The sequence below is a fragment of the Hyla sarda genome, chromosome 10, assembly GCF_029499605.1.
Source record: "Hyla sarda isolate aHylSar1 chromosome 10, aHylSar1.hap1, whole genome shotgun sequence".
Taxonomy (NCBI): domain Eukaryota; kingdom Metazoa; phylum Chordata; class Amphibia; order Anura; family Hylidae; genus Hyla; species Hyla sarda.
In genome coordinates this window covers 9775841-9795190 of record NC_079198.1, presented here as the reverse complement: position 1 = coordinate 9795190, position 19350 = coordinate 9775841, and the positions used below count along the sequence as shown (strand labels likewise).

At 41.5% G+C, this 19350-nt stretch overlaps 1 protein-coding gene across 1 annotated transcript in view; it reads left to right on the top strand.

Moving 5' to 3' along the window:
• The window catches only part of LOC130293770 (signal-regulatory protein gamma-like), a 91365-nt gene extending 80671 nt beyond the window's left edge, over window positions 1-10694 (top strand). The window contains exon 6 of the mRNA XM_056542847.1: window positions 10475-10694. The gene's annotated coding sequence lies outside the window, so the exon portion shown is untranslated. The remainder of the gene's footprint in view (window positions 1-10474) is intronic.
• Window positions 10695-19350: the final 8656 nt, after the last annotated feature.

Here is a 19350-nt window from a genome sequence, read left to right as displayed (position 1 = left end):
GGGCTGGGGGAGGGTAAATATATCTTGTTTTCTTGTTTATTATTAATTTGAAACAACCCCCAGACTTGTAGATACGTTTATATTTCCTGTACAACCTCTTCTTTAAAACCTGGAATTGAAACAGCGCCCCCTACTGTAAAAAAATAAAATAAAATAAAAATTCTAAATTTAAATTGAAATAAAAAAAAAAATGTAACAAAGTTCTTTGCCACAATAATGGTTGGAAATAGCTTCTCTATACATTGCGTACAGGCTGATACTATTACAAATTGGTTTCTTTTTCAAAATTTTTGCAAACACCCAACTATGGGGAAGAGATACAGGCGCGCACCCGTTCCTGCATTCCTTCCCCATGGTTTGGTGTCTGCAATAAATTATGGAAAAAAAACAACAATAACCACCTTTCATAGTGCCAACCTGTAGGCATTGTATAGAGAAGCTATTTCAAACTGTTACTGTAGCAAAAATCTTTGTTAAATATATTTTTCAATTTTTTTCAACAGTAGGTGGCGCTGTTTTGAACTTTATTTTTTTATTTTTTTGGGGGGGAAAAGAGTATTTTATTCCTACATTTCTTTGCAGACTTAATAGCTTCTCTATACCAATGTTTTCCAGACAGTGTGCCTCCAGCTGTTGCAAAACTACAACTCCCAACATGCCCGGACAGCCGTTGGCTGTCCGGGCATGCTGGGAATTGTAGTTTTTCAACAGCTGGAGTCACACTGTTTGGAAAACACTGCTCTTTACCCGTGAGTGTCTGGACACAAAACAATATAAAAACTTCTCTTTTAATTATTATTATTTTTTTTCCCCCCAAAAGTCACATAAGGTAAAAAATGTGGCTACAAAAATAAGAATTAATTCTTGTGGTGATCTAATGGACTAAACTGACCGAATGACTGCGATCGACAGGAAAATCTGACTCACAGATCTCTCTCTGCCGTCCCAATGGGGTGATGGTCTTGTTACATATTTATCAAAACCAGGAGCGAGAATTAGAGACATCGTGAGGATTGGGATGAGAAGCTTTTATATATCTATTATTATAATATGGAAGGAAGATGAGATAAAGTAATAACAGGAAAAAATATATATATACCGTATATATATCCAGGATATAACTCAGGATCAGTACAGAATAAGTAATGTAATGTATGTACACAGTGACCTCACCAGCAGAATAGTGAGTACAGTTCTGGAGTATAAAACAGGATATAACTCAGGATCAGTACAGGATAAGTAATGTAATGTATGTACACAGTGACCTCACCAGCAGAATAGTGAGTACAGCTCTGAAGTATAATACAGGATATAACTCAGGATCAGTACAGGATAAGTAATGTAATGTATGTACACAGTGACCTCACCAGCAGAATAGTGAGTACAGCTCTGGAGTATAATACAGGATATAACTCAGGATCAGTACAGGATAAGTAATGTAATGTATGTACACAGTGACCTCACCAGCAGAATAGTGAGTACAGCTCTGGGGTATAATACAGGATATAACTCAGGATCAGTACAGGATAAGTAATGTAATGTATGTACACAGTGATCTCACCAGCAGAATAGTGAGTACAGCTCTGGAGTATAATACAGGATATAACTCAGGATCAGTACAGGATAAGTAATGTAATGTATGTACACAGTGACCTCACCAGAAGAATGGTGAGTACAGCTCTGGAGTATAATACAGGATATAACTCAGGATCAGTACAGGATAAGTAATGTAATGTATGTACATAGTGAGCTCACCAGCAGAATAGTGAGTACAGCTCTGGAGTATAATACAGGATATAACTCAGGATCAGTACAGGATAAGTAATGTAATGTATGTACATAGTGACCTCACCAGCAGAATAGTGAGTACAGCTCTGGAGTATAATACAGGATATAACTCAGGATCAGTACAGGATAAGTAATGTAATGTATGTACACAGTGACCTCACCAGCAGAATAGTGAGTACAGCTCTGGAGTATAATACAGGATATAACTCAGGATCAGTACAGGATAAGTAATGTAATGTATGTACATAGTGACCTCACCAGCAGAATAGTGAGTACAGCTCTGGAAAATAATACAGGATATAACTTAGGATCAGTAAATAAATGAAATAAAAAAAAGAAAAATGTATAAGAAGGATAAAAAAGAAACAAATAGAAATTAATAAATGGTAAGAAATAATAACACAATTAAAAAACAACTTAAAATAAAACAATACAAAAAAAAGAGCAAAAACTGAAGGAGAAGAGGGAAAGGGTAATTTAAAAGAAACCAGAAACCTTTTATGCACTGTCACTTTAAGAAACATAACTAAACATGTCTATTATTCAGGGCTCTAGGAAAGCTGGGTGACAATCATATTGGTTGCCTTTCATGATGCTTTGCAACTACAGCTCTATGACTGTCTGTTTCCCCAGAAATTTGATTTAGAATACACAGATACAATTTTTGGCAACTTCCTCTTAATGTGGAAACCGCAGCTACATGTTCGGGTGCATGCGTGCTGGTTTCCAGTGTAATCTGTTTGCAACATAACAACTGCACACTGGTTCCTGGCACAGAATACATTTATGCAAACCATTTCTATTTATGAAATCTGACCACAACACTGTATACATACAAACAGCAACCATCCAGATAAAGAGACACTGGACTGCTAAGCTATAATAGGAGGAATATTCTGAAATATGACAGTTTTCTGCCAAAATAGTGCAAGGGCTGCACAACAGCAGACAGAGGTGCACGTCCTAGAAATGTCTCTTTAAATAAACTTTTTGTGGTTAAAATAACACTGGTGCAAAGATATTACATTAATTATCCTGTACTGATCCTGAGTTATAACCTGTATTATACTCCAGAGCTGTACTCACAATTCTGCTGGTGAGGTCACTGTTTACATACATTACATTACTTATCCTGTACTGATCCTGAGTTATAACCTGTATTATACTCCAGAGCTGTACTCACTATTCTGCTGGTGAGGTCACTGTGTACATACATTACATTAATTATCCTGTACTGATCCTGAGTTATAACCTGTATTATACTCCAGAGCTGTACTCACTATTCTGCTGGTGAGGTCACTGTGTACATACATTACATTACTTATCCTGTACTGATCCTGAGTTATATCCTGTATTATACCCCAGAGCTGTACTCACTATTCTGCTGGTGAGGTCACTGTTTACATACATTACATTACTTATCCTGTACTGATCCTGAGTTATATCCTGTATTATACTCCAGAGCTGTACTCACTATTCTGCTGGTGAGGTCACTGTGTACATACATTACATTACTTATCCTGTACTGATCCTGAGTTATATCCTGTATTATACTCCAGAGCTGTACTCACTATTCTGCTGGTGAGGTCACTGTGTACATACATTACATTACTTATCCTGTACTGATCCTGAGTTATATCCTGTATTATACTCCAGAGCTGTACTCACTATTCTGCTGGTGAGGTCACTGTGTACATACATTACATTACTTATCCTGTACTGATCCTGAGTTATATCCTGTATTATACTCCAGAGCTGTACTCACTATTCTGCTGGTGAGGTCACTGTGTACATACATTACCTTACTTATCCTTTACTGATCCTGAGTTATATCCTGTATTAATAATCCAAAAATAAACGAGACTGTTGGTTGGAGAGCAAAATGTGCAATAATTACTAATAGATTGCCGGAGGCAATCCAATAAAGGCCCTGGGGGTCCCAACCAAAAATACTATATACAGGACTTTAATGTGCGGGTCCAAAATTATAATGGTGAAAAAAGAGAAGGAAAAATCACACATTTAAAAACACTATGTGCTCCTAACTGATGTAATTAGGCTTATTGGGCTCAACCAGCTCCATCACTGTTTGTAGTTAGTAGGAGATACAATTGTGTTTTAGCATCTCAAAACTACTGATTGTCAGGGCACATATCAGTTAAAACCATAACACTGCCCCCCTCAACGTTTGCCACCAATGTGGCTTTGTCAAGAGGCAAATGGGCAATGGCGACGAAAAAAAAAGCCGACCGGACCTTTTAACACCTTCTGTTATGATGTCATTGATCTTACCACCAATCAAAATTAACTCCCATCAACCATTGTAACAAAATCTCCAATCAATCTGTATCAAAATATAAGTGACAGGTTCGATAGCCACCCATATAGCTTAAAAACTCACCACTAGATGACTGCCACGTCTCTCCTCCTAATAGGAGTTTGTTCGGACTTCCGGCACTGACGTTATCTGTAAACACTGCGCAGAACAAGCAGCGCGCGAACTTAGTGTCTGTGAGTCTCTAAACGACTATGTCCAAGCTGCGCATTCTCAGCTGCGCGAGAACTTAGCAGTCAATTCTACTCATTCATTCAATGTATATACTGATAGTGTCTGCGCAGTGGAGAGTGCGCGAACACTTAGCCACAGAACTGGGGGTAATCTATCATAGAAAATAATGGATACGCTGACACTTAGACTCAGAACTGACACCAGCCAGTAAAAAGGGGGAAATGAGGGGATTAAATGTGTATATAAGATACTATTTTATATTATATATTATTTTATATTATTACAGGGTACCATCTGGTTTCACAAGGTAAGTATTTAACAAATTAATAAAGATGACAAAAAGTCAATAATAAAAAAGGCAAGTGATGGCTGTGTATATAAACTATTATTTTAAATTTTTTAATTCTGAGGGTAAGTATTGGACACATTAATAAATGAGGATTGACAAAAAATCAGCAATAAGAGACACTGCTGTCTATCTATACAGGACAATATTCCTGATTTACATTCAAATCCCAGAAATGAACATTGGCAGAATAACAAGTGGACAAGTGATCTATCAATTGTATGCACAGGGCATTTGCCAGGGCGACAGACAGGAATGATCTTTTACAGACCAGGCGTACTGATGACACCTCCCGTGTTATCAGATGCATAGGAAATTATGATTCCAATAACAAACAAGTCAAAAACATATTGCAGAAGTACTGGTCAATCTTATTGGCGGATCCAGAAATAGAAGGGGCAAAAACTTACGTGAGCAACTAGTAAGGAGCCATTATTCGGAGGGGGCTCCAAATAATTGGTTGATCTTCCCTTGTGGGAAATGTACTTTCTGCAAATTTCTACCAAAAAAGAAAACCTTCGTTAACCCAGTTGACCGTCAGCAATACGAGATTAGAGATTTTATTGATTGCCAAACCACCGGCATTGTATATATAGCGGAATGTGGATGTCCTAAATTTTATGTTGGAAAAATAGTTCAACAGTTTCGGAGGAGAATATCAAAACATCTCAGCCTGATCAAAAACAAGGGAGATACACCATTATCTAGACACCTCTGGGAAGTCCATAAAGCTACTGTTGTCCATAACTTGGCATCTGTGTCTTCATTGCCCCCGTGCATATTACCTTTGGGTCGCTAAGGCTAAACCATGCCCTGGCGACACGACAAGAAGGGGTTCATAACATCTGCCCCTAGGGTTATAACAGCTTCCCTGCATTGCACCCCGCTAATACCACAACTTTTGGCATCACGAACAGGATACGGGTGTGCGCCATATGCCACAAGTCCTTCCCCCTAGTCTGAACTGTGTCTAATACTGTTTGCCAAAAATCGCATGCTGATGCAAAAGAAGTTTGCGCCAGAAAGTGTACGGGACTTTGTCATTGAAATGTATTTTAACCATGGCGCTTGTGAAATAGAATGGGAGATGAAGAAAAGTTTGCTGCCTGTTATTTGAAAAACTGCTAAAGTCGCAAAAACTATGTGCAAAATGAGAACAGAAGCCATGTTACGTTATTCAGCATTGCCTGTACCTCAACGGGTTAAAGATGTGCCGGAGAAGCACATGAAAATGTCCCGTGCTGATCAACGTCGCTCCCCTGGGCGTGGAAATCATGTCGCTGTCTCCATGCCGAAGTGGAACTGTGAAGACCCGCCCCTTGTTGCCTGGGGAGCGGAAGTCAGCGCAGCACCGCTGACATCCTTCCGGACGGTGACCATTTTCTTGGAGCCCAATAAGAAAAGGACCACGCTGCCGGAGCTGTACAGTATAATGGAAGACACAGAGAGGAGCAAAGCAACATGGCAGAGCGAGTAGAAGCACGTGTGGAGACTCCCAAGATGGCGCCGGAGGCCCGGCAAGTTGCCGCGGCCACGTCGCAGCTGCTTCAAGAACTGGCTGACCGCTTGCAACTTATTTCCCTCGGGGCTGAGGAGGCCTGCCACCTAGCCCCACTGTCATCAAGTGCATCATCACCGGTGAGGCTGTCTCCTCACCACCAGACCTGGGGTTCCTGGGCCGAAATCCAGTTAGAAGATTTGGAAGTGAGTACCCCGGATGAGGACACATTTTCTACCCCTCCTTCCATACCTAACCCTGAGCAAACCCCCCAGGCCCCGAAGTCTGTTCACCACCATCACCACCTTTACCTAAGTGGTTATTCAGCGATGAACCTAGCTTGATCCGATACATGAGGGAGCACCTTCTTCCCCTACCAGGGAAGTCCCATCCCCCAGTCCCTCCGGCCCAGTCCGAAAGGGCCAAAAGAGAGTGAATTGGCTGAAATTGTGGAGGGACTGAGGGCTCAGAGAAAGGAGAAGTTTGGGCCGAAGCTGCTGCCATTTGAGGTGCGACAGGCGCAGCAACAAGTACATGCCTGTGCAGCGCATGAGAGGAGAGTAGGCAGCTGCGGTGACCCGTCCGAAGAAATATAATGCAGATTCCATTTGCTTATTTACCTATGGACAACTGGGACACAGATCCCTTTGGGTTGCTGCCACCAAAAGTCAAAGGTACCGCCCTAGAGGAGGTCTTCATGTCCGAGGCGCCTGCTATGGCTCCAAGATTACGGTGTCCATATTAGGACATCCCAAGCGTCAGACAAACCTCGGTCATACCTCAGACAAATCTCCGTCACACCACACACAAACCTCGGTCATACCTCAGACTTCCCTCAGCCCTCAGCTCTCAGCCAAACTTTCGTCATGCCTCAGACGTCAGCCGGACAGCCATTAAAGTTTTCCAGCCTCCCTACTCTAACTGCGTAGTGGAGGAAAGCAGAGCATGTGCTCTGAGCGGTACGGACAACTGCGAATGTGCAGGGCTACGCCAGCGCTACGCTCCTAATGCCGCCTAATTTAGCCCTATGTTGTCAGCGGAGTGCTGCGCATGCGCTCTCAGTTTTCTACGAATCGAGGAAAACTTTACATCAACGGCTGTTTGGCTGAAGTGTGAGGCATGACAGAGGTTTGTCTGAGAGCTGAGGGCTGAGGGAGGTTTGTCTGAGGTGTGACAGAGGTTTGTCTGAGAGCTGAGGGCTGAGGGAGGTTTATCTGAGGTGTGACGGAGGTTTGTCTGAGGGCTGAGGGAGGTTTGTCTGAGGTGTGACGGCGGTTTGTCTGAGGTGTGACGGAGCTTTTTCTGAGGTATGACCAAGGTTTGTCTGAGGCATGACGGAGGTTTGTCTGAGAGCTGAGGGCTGTGGGAGGTTTGTCTCAGGTGTGACAGAGGTTTGTATGAGTTATGACTGAGGTTTGTCTGAGGTGTGACAGAGCTTTGTCTAAGAGCTGGGGGAAGTTAGTCTGAGGTGTGACAGAGGTTTGGCTGAGGGCTGAGGGAGGTTTGTCTGAGGTGTGACAGAGGTTTGGCTGAGAGCTGAGGGAGGTTTGTCTGAGGTGTGACAGAGGTTTGGCTGAGAGCTGAGGGCTGAGGGAGGTTTGTCTGAGGTGTGACGGAGCTTTGTCTGAGGACTGAGGGAGGTTTGTCTGAGGTGTGACGGAGCTTTGTCTGAGGGCTGAGGGAGGTTTGTCTGAGGTGTGACGGAGGTTTGGCTGAGAGCTGAGGGAGGTTTGTCTGAGGTGTGACGGAGGTTTGTCTGAGAGGTGAGGGCTGAGGGAGGTTTGTCTGAGGTGTGATGGAGGTTTGTCTGAGAGCTGAGGGCTGAAGGAGATTTGTCTGAGGTATGACGGAGGTTTGTCTGAGAGCTGAGGGCTGAGGGAGGTTTGTCTGAGGTGTGATGGAGGTTTGCCTGAGAGCTGAGGGCTGAAGGAGGTTTGTCTAACGGCTGAGGGAGGTTTCTCTGAGGTGTGACGGAGGTTTGCCTGATGCCTGATGATGTCCTTATATGGACACCGTACCAACGGCATTCTGAACTTTTTGTTGCGAACGCTGGATACAGGGCCGTGGTCGTGATGCCATGCCAGGCCCCCTCGTTACGTCACGCCATGCCCCCTCCATTCATGTTCGGAATGAAAAGTTTAGAATGCCAGGGTGGCATACTGGAGAACACGGGGGTTCCCGACAGGTAGTATATAAGGTTCACAGGTATCCAGGTGGTTAAGAACGTTCCCCCCCCCCCAGTCTATGACTTGAGATCCTCCTTCCTGTAGTCGATATAAGGCTGAACAACAGAGATGAATGTTGATATAAATTGATATAACATTTTAATATGTAACAATCCTGGGATTAGTAGGAAGTAGCAGACGTGCCATTGTTTACTCATTGTCTAATGTCAGATTAGATCTATTCATTCAGTTGATCAGTAAATAGACCCGGTTGTAAAAGAAGCTTTACCCAAATATTAGTTCCTTATCAAAAGGCAAATTCCAAATATGAATTAATTCTCAAGGACAATGGTCCGGACATTTCTGACTTGTAGCTGGTAACTTCTCAAATATTGGTCATGTTCTACTAGAGCTGGGGGATCCTGTAAATAGTGGTCTACACCAACCAATGCATGTGAATCTTGCCGGTCCAAACCAGATGACACGTAAGGCATCCAAACCACTATTAAAGGGGTACTTCGATGGAAAACAATTTTTTTTTAAATCAACCGGTGCCAGAAAGTTAAACAGATTTGTGAATTAAAAAAAATCTTAATCCTTCCAGTAATTATCAGTTGCTGAATGCTGCACATTTCTTTTCTGTCTGACCACAGTGCTCTCTGCTGACACCTCTTTCCATATCAGGAACTGTCCAAAGCAGGGACAAATCCTCATAACAAACCTCTCCTGCTCCATACAGTTCCCGACATGGACAGAGGTGTCAGTAGAGAGCACTGCGATCAGACTGGAAACAACAACAAAGTATGTGGAACATACAGCAGCTGATAAGTACTGGAAGGATTAAGATTTTTAAATTGAAGTAATTTACAAATCTGTATAACTTTCTGGCACCAGTTGATTAAAAAAAATAATAATAATACATTTCCACCGGAGTACCCCTTTTATGAGCCCCAAAGATTTATACGTGAATCCTTCCCTCTTCTTAAAGGGGCACTGAAGCAGATGGAATGTGTATGACAGCCGTTGGCTGTCCGGGCATGCTGGGAGTTGAAGTTTTCCAACTTCTGGAGGGCCACAGTTTGAGACCACTGCCCGAGATGTATGGGATTGTTTTATAAAATGGACCCTAAGGGCCCCTTCACACTCCTTAAAGGGGTACTCAAAGGATCCAAAGTATAGGGGATAAGATGTCTGATTGCGGGGGTCCTGCTGCTGGGGCCCCATGCGATCTCTTGCAGCACCCGGGTCCCTGCGGCAGTGGTTGTGACGTCACAACCACACACCCCCCGTGACATCACACCACGCTCCCTCCATTCATGTCTATGGGAGAGGGCCTGTCAACGGCGTGAGGGGCCGTGACGGCACGGTCATGGCCTCTGGCTCCGAGTGTTCAGAACGCTCGAGTACAGTAATACTTCAAAGCTAATTATATGGGGAATTTATATATGTCTGATCGCAGGAGGTCCGGCTTCTGCAGCCCGGAAGCCTAGCGTTCTGAACCCCTTAAAAGGGATATTACCATGAAGATAAATAGATCTAAACTGATGCATGTGAAAAGTACCATATTTGCAAATACAAGTAATTATCAGAAATCAATCGTTTTTGAAAGGCGCCCCCACCAATATAGGCTGGTTGCTCTCTTGTTTTTTTGCTTTTTGCCATGGGATACGTCCTGGAGGAACTTTCCTCCTGGAGGCATGCTCCGTTGCTCAGTTCTTCACACAGGGACTATGCAAACAAAAAGAGTTCAGTATATACATCTGCTACAGTGGCCTTTTAGAAGTATATTATTCCCTGTAAAATATGTAGGAGGAAGTCTGTCTAAATATTCACTGGCCAGGATGAAGTAAAGATACATCATGTACAGCTATAGCTTCTATGTTACAGTTTATAATACAAAATTATGTAGGAGGAAGTCTGTCTAAATATTCACTGGCCAGAATGAGGTAAAGATACATCATGTACAGCTATAGCTTCTATGTTACAGTCTGTAATACAAAATTATGTAGGAGGAAGTCTGACTGAATATTCACTGCCAGGATGAGGTAAATATACATTATGTACATTATGTAGTTTCTTTATTACAGTCTGCAACACAAAATTCACAAGTCAGAGGAAGGGGGGAGGATGTTATTCCATATAATAACACTACCGTTACTATTACACAGGAATGACCATCTGCACCTATGACTGCTGGGAAATGAAGGACGAAGCACATCATGTGACAGAAGCTCTGCCCACTACACAGATTTTCATATAGAAAAGGATAGAGGATAAAAAGAAGAAAGAGACAAGGAAATTAAGGTCACGTCTGTATTATTTTTCAGACATTAAATTTAATTCCACCAAACTAAATATTTTGTTTTCTGTGGAAAGTGGATCACAGTAAAAAACCCTTTAATGTTGTGGTTTTTTTGTTTACTGCTTTTTTAATGTCTGTTTTATTAAATCTGGGTGGTTAAACCATGAGAAAGTACAACATTTATATAAAGATTAGGTATGGGGATTATGAGGCTTCTCAGGACAAGATCTGAGATATCAGGAGATACTGTATGATCCTCCACCATAGCAGCAAATCTCAGTGCCCGGGAGGAGTATATCCAGTTTTGCACAGCACTAGGAGAATTTTTTGCAAAACCACCTGATCCCATACTGATCCCATAGAGAAAGCAGCAGCAGTATACAGATAGAGCTGGGGGGGGGGGGGAGTGTATAACTACTATATATACTGATCACATAGAGAAAACAGCAGCAGTATACAGATAGAGCTGGAGGGGAGGTATATAGCTACTATATATCCTGATCCCATAAAGATAGCAACAGCAGTATACAAATAGAGCTGTAGGGGAGGTGTATAACTACTATATATCCTGATCCCATAGAGATAGCAGCAGTATACATATAGAGCTAAAGGAGAGGTGTATAACTACTATATATTCTGATCCTATAGAGATAGCAGCAACAGTATACAGATAGTGCTAGAGGGGAAGTATATACTATATATCCTAATCCCATAGAAAAAGCAGCAGCAGTATACAGAAAGAGCTGGAGGGGATGAGTATAACTACTAAATATCCTGATACCATAGAGATAGCAGAAGTATACAGATAGAGCTGGAGGGGAGGTGTATAACTAATATATATCCTGATCCCATAGAGATAGCAGCAGTATACAGATAGAGCTGGAGAGGAGGTGTATAACTACTATACATCCTGATCCCATAGAGATAGAAGCAGCTGTATACAGATAGAGCTGGAGGGGAGGTGTATAACTACTATATATCCTGAACCCATAGAGATAGTAGCAGTATACAGCTAGAGATGGAGGGAGAGGTGTATATCTACTATATATCCTGATCCCATAGAGATGGCAGCAGCAATATACAGATAGAGCTGGAGTGTATATATATATATATATTATTATTAATATTTTTTTTTAATTATATATCCTATAGTATGCTTAAGAAAGGCTTCATGGAGAAGCTGAAACGTTTCCATTGCTGAGACATGAGAAAATAAATGTGCACCTTATTTTGGACTTCTGAGTGTAAAACTACACTGCTATGTGCAAGACTTGCAGTATATCCCATTCTGTCTATTGCCACTGGCTACCTGTCTGTATATAGAGGGTTCATCTTTATGTAGAACTAATGTAACATCGGATGTACTGTAGTGAATGGGGAGGGGGGGAGGTGTATTTCATGACTTTTGATTACATCTAAGTCATTTCAAGCAGCTGTTTTATCACAATACACATATATATATATATGTATATATATATATATATACCTTAAGTAGGAGATTTATGGCTCCTTGAGAAGGAGTAATACTGAACACCTGAGTGACTGCCAGCAAGCACTGACACATTATATCTTGATATTGTAGTGCACTCCTGAAGTTGAGGTAAGTTATCTTAAGGGTCTATTCACACGTACAGTATTCTGCACAGATTTGATGTGCGGGATTTCAAGCTGTGTTCAGTTTACATTGAAATCTGCAGCAGAAAAACCTGCGCATCAAATCTGCACAGAATACTATATGTGGGAATAGACTATAAAGGGGTATTCCGGCCTTAGACATCTTATCCTCTAACCAAAGGGGGGGGGGGGGGGATAATATGTCTGATCGCAGGAGTTCTGCCGCTGGGACCCCCCCAATCTCCGTGCAGCCCCTGGCATTCTGTGCCGGGCACTGCTCCCGAGACTGGTACGTGACGTTACAGCCACGCCACGCTGAGGACCAGGAGATGACTGGTGAATCCGCTACAGTAGTAAAGAAACCCATCCCTGCCTTTGACAACAGCAAGAGCTAAAAACGTATACTCTATTAAGCCTTAACCCTGACAATGGACCCTGAGCAGTTCCTTATTAAAGGAGTACTCCATCCCTAGACATCTAATTCCTTATCCAAAGAATAGGGGATAGGATGTCTGATCGCAGGGGGTCCACACTCCTTCCCAGTCTGTGGAGCTGACTGAGCAGAATATACAGCACAATGTCAAGGTAGAAAAAAAAATGGGAGGAGTGACCTGGGAGGATTAAAAAATGTATAAAGATCATGAAAGGTACTCTATAAAAGAATTGTTGTTAAAGGGGTACCCCATAGCCCATCCTTTCCTTCTCATTCATTAGCTATATAGAGCAGTTTCCCCTCTCTGGTTGTCACTTACATGTATGTGAGGAAATTACATCATCCAGCCATCTACTCTGTCTCTGTCCAAATCCCTCTCTGAAAGCAGTCCCCACCTTTCTGAGAGACACAGACCATGTGGTTTCTGCCCTGCACTGATTAATCATTCTCCCTTAAAGAGTACTTGTGTAATTATCATACACTTTCCCATTCACTTGCTTTTAAAATTATCAACATAAATATGTTTAAAATGTAATAGAAAAAACGGCCACTAGGTGGCTCTGTTCTGTTCCCTGTCATAATTAATACAGTGAGTTTGGTCTCCTCCAGGCCTGGCAAGAGACCAAACTCAGGAAGTGCTTCTCTATGCACTGAGCTTGATTGACAGCTACACAGAGCCTCAATGAAAGCTGCACAGAGCTTAAGGTCTTCTATTCATCACAACACTGCAATGATGTGAGGGCGGAAGTGGTCCCCCAGCAGACTTCAGTGATGTCATGCCTGCTGGGAAATGCCCAATCCTGTTGGGAGATTGCACTATGTGAGCAAGAAGAAAGGTAAGATACAGAGCTTTTTAAAGGGTGGGAGGAGTTTTAGGAGTAGTTTGGGAACATAGCTTGAGTTAGAAGAGTTTATTTGGTGACAGGTACTTTTTAAGCCCTGAGAATTGGGAGGTGTGTGCAGACACTAAGCCTCTCTCTGCTGCTCTAAGCAGGAGGGTGGGGGCTGCTCTCAGAGAGTGAGCTGGCTGGCAGAGCTGCAATAATTGCTTGGAGATATAGCAAAGGGGAAGGATGGATGGCAAAGAATATCAAGCAGCCAGAGAAGAGAACAGGGGCCACAGGAGCCATGCATACCAGGCAGGATGGTTTACAGGGAACATATCCAGGTAGTGTGGTGGCTTTAGAGCTTTCATAAACATATATCCTCCCCTGGGGTATCCTATTAAGTGCTTTTAGCTGCCATAAGGGAATGTGATGAAGAAGATGACTTTGGTGAAGTACAAGACCAGTATATGACTAGCTCAGTGTCCATGCTATTGGCTTCCTCTGTAATAATAGAACAACCCTCCATCTGCATCAACTTTGCCCAGGTATATGCAACCCAGTGTTTGTCAGGGGTAAACACTACCAGGAAGGACTCACTGGTACATGGGAGCAGATAAGGTGAAGTTTCCCAATCTATTATAGCACCAGCTGACAGAATCTGAATATACTTTCTCGGATATAACCCTAATACCAATTAGAAGCAGAAAAGAGATAGGGGAATATAATACATAGCAGTCATGTGTGAGGAATAACCAATCCACATGTGTCAATATGTACAAGTTACATTGACGTTATATATAATAACCACTGCCATGGTAATATACACCAATCAATACTAACTTATCTGTAAAGCGCATAAAACAATGGCTGCCAGAAAACAAGCTCAACATTACACAGTAAATATCCTATAACAAAGGCTTCACCTCAATGCGTGTTTCGCTGGTTTGCTTCCTCAGGGGGTGTTGTTAGCTATGTTAAAGCCAGTCCTTATATATCTGACCAAATCAACACAATAAAACCCCCTGTGCCTCAGTATATAAAGGGGGTACTCCACCCCTAGACATCTTATACCCTATCCAAAGCTTAGGGGATAAGATGACTGATAGGGGGGATCTCCTGCAGCGGGGGAGATGCCACACCCCCTAACATATACTTGGGTTGAGGGTGTGTGGCCGTGAAATCACGACCCCCGCATCCTGCACCCAGCGTTCCTAACAAAATGTTCAGAATGCTGGTGCAGGGGAGTACCCCTTTAAAACTCTGCCCACTGTGTAAAAGCTGTGTACAACTGTAATGCTGCCATACCATTGGCTGCTTCTTCTGTGCCTTTATAATGCTAAAATTTACATTTTCAGACAGTCAGCAACAGTCAGAGAGTTGTGGCAGGGGGTCTGCAATGTCCTAGGGATTCCACACCTCTCTGCTCTATGTCAGAGCCTGTCATGTGACAAACAGGTCCTCCACGTGTGCCGCCGCTCACTACTGCGGCGCTCAGCGAGATGTGTCTGCAATCGATTGCTCATTCTGCCTCAATTACTATGCGTGGGCGCCGAGTTTAGAGACATCGGGAGCGAGCGTTTGGAGAGGGTGTGAACACTGGCAGAGACATCTTGACAGCGCATGCGCGGAGGACCTGTGTGTCAATCACACTGCAAAAACGTTAATCTTGCACGTGTTAATAACCCCCTAAGGCAGTGTTTCTCAAGCGCGGTCCTCAAGACCCCCCCAAGAGGACATGTTTTTAGGATTTCCTTAGTCTTTCACAGGTGATATAATTATGGTCAATGAATCAGGCATGTAATGAAGAAAACTGTGTCCCTGTAGCGGAATGTGACCCTGCGCACAGGGACACCCTTTTCTGCTTTACAGCCGTCTCCCTCTCACTCCCTAATCACTAACCCTAATCCTAACCCCTAATCCTAACTCCTAATTCTAACCCTAATCCTAACCCTGACCCCTAATCCTAACCCCTATTCCTAATCCTAACAGCTAATTTTAGCCTAATCCTAACCCCTACTCCTAATCCTATCTCCTAATCTTTCCCTAATCCTAACCCCTATTCCTAATCCTAACAGCTAATTTTAGCCTAATCCTAACCCCTACTCCTAATCCTATCTCCTAATCTTTCCCTAATCCTAACCCCTATTCCTAATCCTAACAGCTAATTTTAGCCTAATCCTAACCCCTACTCCTAATCCTATCTCCTAATCTTTCCCTAATCCTAACCCCTAATCCTAATTCTAATCCCAGTCTTTATCCTAATCCCTAACCCTAATCCTAACCCTAATCCTAACCCTGACACCTAATCCTAATCCCTACTCCTAATCCTAACCCTTAATATTAACCCTAATTTTAACCCTAACTCTAATCCTAACCCCTAAAACTAATCCCCACCTCTCAGGAGCTCAGGTCACATTCGGCTACGTGTCACAGTTTTATCACGGCACTAGGACCACTTGGAAATGCGCCATCTCCATAGTCGGCAATGACATGTCAATTCATTCTGTGGAGGCTGGAAACTGAATTTCCACCGTGTGCACGGTGCCGCAGAATCCCAATGGAAACCATGGAAATTTTCTAGCAGAATTTTTCCACCAGAAACTCCTTCATTTGAACGTATCCTTAAGAGTCTGTATATTAAAAAAACAGTATTTTATGTAGAAAAATATCTTTATTTTCCATTTCACATATCAAACACATCACACATTAAAGTTATATAACACAAGAACGGCGGGCCTCCTGTGCAAGGCTCCCCTCATAGGACAAGCAATTCATAGAAGTCAATTCAAATTCGACGTTCTTCGTGGTAACCAATCACCCTCCGGCTTTCAATGGTTTCTACAATTAAAGCTGATCAGTTGCCGTAAAGCTGTTTAAAAAAAATCCTCTTTTTTTCCAGACAAAATTGACATTTTCCAAAAAATTCATTCCTTTTCCAGACCTTCCTATCTCTACATATGGGTACCATGTCTAAGCTGGACTCCGTACGTGAAGCCCACTTAATATTTACCATACATACAGCATTTTCTTTTGTACAGTCATCAGTAGCTGGGCACATACAGTATTTTAATTACATTTTTGGGAGCCATTTGAGCTAAAAAGTATAAAAAAATTTTTTTTCAAACTCTAAAATTTGTGGAGATCTGCAAGAAACTCTCATATTCCAGATTAGGATATGTGGCCCAGATAAATAATTTTTAACACCAAGCTAAAGTAGCAGAGATACAATTTTAAACGTTGATTATCTTTGTAAATAGTAAAAAAAAAGGTGCTTTAGTTACCCATAGCAACCAATCATAACGCAGCTTAGAGAGGTTTGAAGGAAACCTGTCACTGGGAAAATACAGTGCATTCTATAGTTAATGTATAGTTTTTTATTATAGTTTATATATATATACATTATTTTTTTCTATAAATCTATAAAACCATTTATTTATTGACCTTAAATGTCTGCTCATTCTGAGCTTAGAAGTCTAGTGATTGACTGTCATTGCTGTTTAAGTGCCCCTAAAAAGATAGCTGTCAATCACTGCGTAGGACAGCCCACTGGACACCTAAACTACCTAGAATGAGCAAAGGTTTAGGAGTCCAGTGGGTGGTCCTATTAGTGGTTGACTGTCTTCACTGTTTGAGTCACCTACACATAGCTGTCAATAACTGAGTAGGACAGCCCACTAGACACCTAAGCCTAGGATGAGCAGTGGTTTAGGAGTCCAATGGGTCGTCCTATCAGTGATTGACTGTCTTTGCTGTTTAGGTGCACCTACAAACATAGCTATCAATCACTACAATGGCACACTAGACACCTAAGTCTACAATGAGCAGAGTTTTAGGAGTCCAGTGGGCATTGCTATTTCCATGGGTGTCCATATTGAGATAGCTGTCAATCACGGAACAGAACTGCCTACTGGACTCTTTAACCCAAAATGACCGGAGGTTTAGATGAATCAATTACAAGTTTTGCTGAATCTTCATACACAAAACTATAAATCAATCTGTTCAGTTCCTTCTGCTCTATAACATGATGCCTGTAGATCAGACTTCTTGTTGAATGTGACAGGTTCCCTTTAACACTTGATAGCTGGACACTGATTGGTTGCTATGGGTACTGAAGAGAGTTAGGGTCTATTGACATGGCGGAATTTCCACCAGTGGAATTTCGCCTCAAATAAGATCCCAATACACTTCTATGGGATTCCGCACTCCCGTTGACACTTCGGAATTTCCGCTTGCTATCGCAAGCGGAAATTTCGAAGTGTCAATGAGATTGCAGAATCCCATAGAAGTGTATTGGGATTTCATTTGGGGCGGAATTCCGCTGGCGGAAATTCTGCAGTGTGAATAGACCCTTAGAAAGCCACTTAAAGGGGTTATCCAGGAAAAAACTTTTTTTTTATACATCAACTGGCTCCATAGAGTTAAACAGATTTGTAAATGATCTATCTATGATTAAGGCCCGGTAGGGCGGAAACGCGTCAGAGAGGAGGAGGCTGTTACCTCCACACTTGCCGGTTGCACCTGTTTGTATCATATGGATTTTAATATGGATTTCGATTAAAGTTTTGGTTTTACCAGTGCTGTGCTTCTTTTGGATATTTAGATTTGTAAATGACTTCTATTAAAAAATCTTAATCCTTTCAGTACTTATGAGCTTCTGAAGTTGAGTTGTTCTTTTCTTTCTGAGACACGTGATGACACGTGTCTCGGGAACTGTCCAGAGTAGAAGCACATCCCCATAGCAAACCTATTCTACTCTGTGCAGTTCCCGAGTCCAACAGAAATGTCAGCAGAGAGCACTGTTGCCAGACAGAAAAGAACAACTCAACTTCAGCAGCTGATAATTATTGGAAGGAGTAAGATTTTTTAATAGAAGTAATTTACAAATCTGTTTAACTGTCTGGAACCAGTGGATATATATATATATATATATATATATATATATATATATATATAAAAAATCCTGGAATACCCCTTCAACCCCTTATAGACATAGAGGCCATGTTCACGCACAGTAAAAAAAAGCGCCTTTTTTTTTTATTAGCCATAAACGCCTGAAAAAGGGAAGCACAAGCCATTTACGGCCAGTTTTAACACCATGTGAAAATAGCCTCAAACTGTAAAATTTAAAATTCCCAAATTCTTTGAATTCTAATTTAGAATTTTAATAGAATTCTAAATATTAAAATAAAATTTCAACTTTAAAATTAAAAATGTTAAACTTTTAAAAGGAACTATTTATCCAAGATAAAATAAATAACTACAACTTCCATTTATGGAGTGTAAAACAAAAATATCAGTCCTACCTGAACACAAGAGTTTTTTTTTTCCCTCTCTTAATATAGAGAAACAGCAAAAATAAGAACATTTTAAATAAAAAATAAAAAAATAGAAACTAATAAAATACATACACAATAAGTAATACAATTTTTCACAGTATAAAATTAATTTCCAATTTTAACACCGTTTTAGTTTCAGGTTTGATGTTCTGCGCTGATAAATTTCATAATATATAGATAAGGATTGGCCAGAATAACTATCCCCATTATAGGAGATTATCTACCTATAAAGTGTATCCAGTAAACAAGAACTTACAGAATAATATGTGCACATATGGTATATTATATTTATAAAACAATGACATTTTATTTAGGATCTGATCCAATAAACACCATCTTGTAATGCGCACAAATATAGCTGTAACATCCCCCGAGGAACTGGAATTTGATCTGCTTAGATTTAAACTGTCTATCCCAAAATATTAAAGAGTTACAATGTAAAAGTTATTCCTTTCATAGACTTCAACTTAAAGGGATACTCCATCCCTAGACATTGTGTCCCCTGAGTAGATTGTAGGTTTCTTTGTCGGTT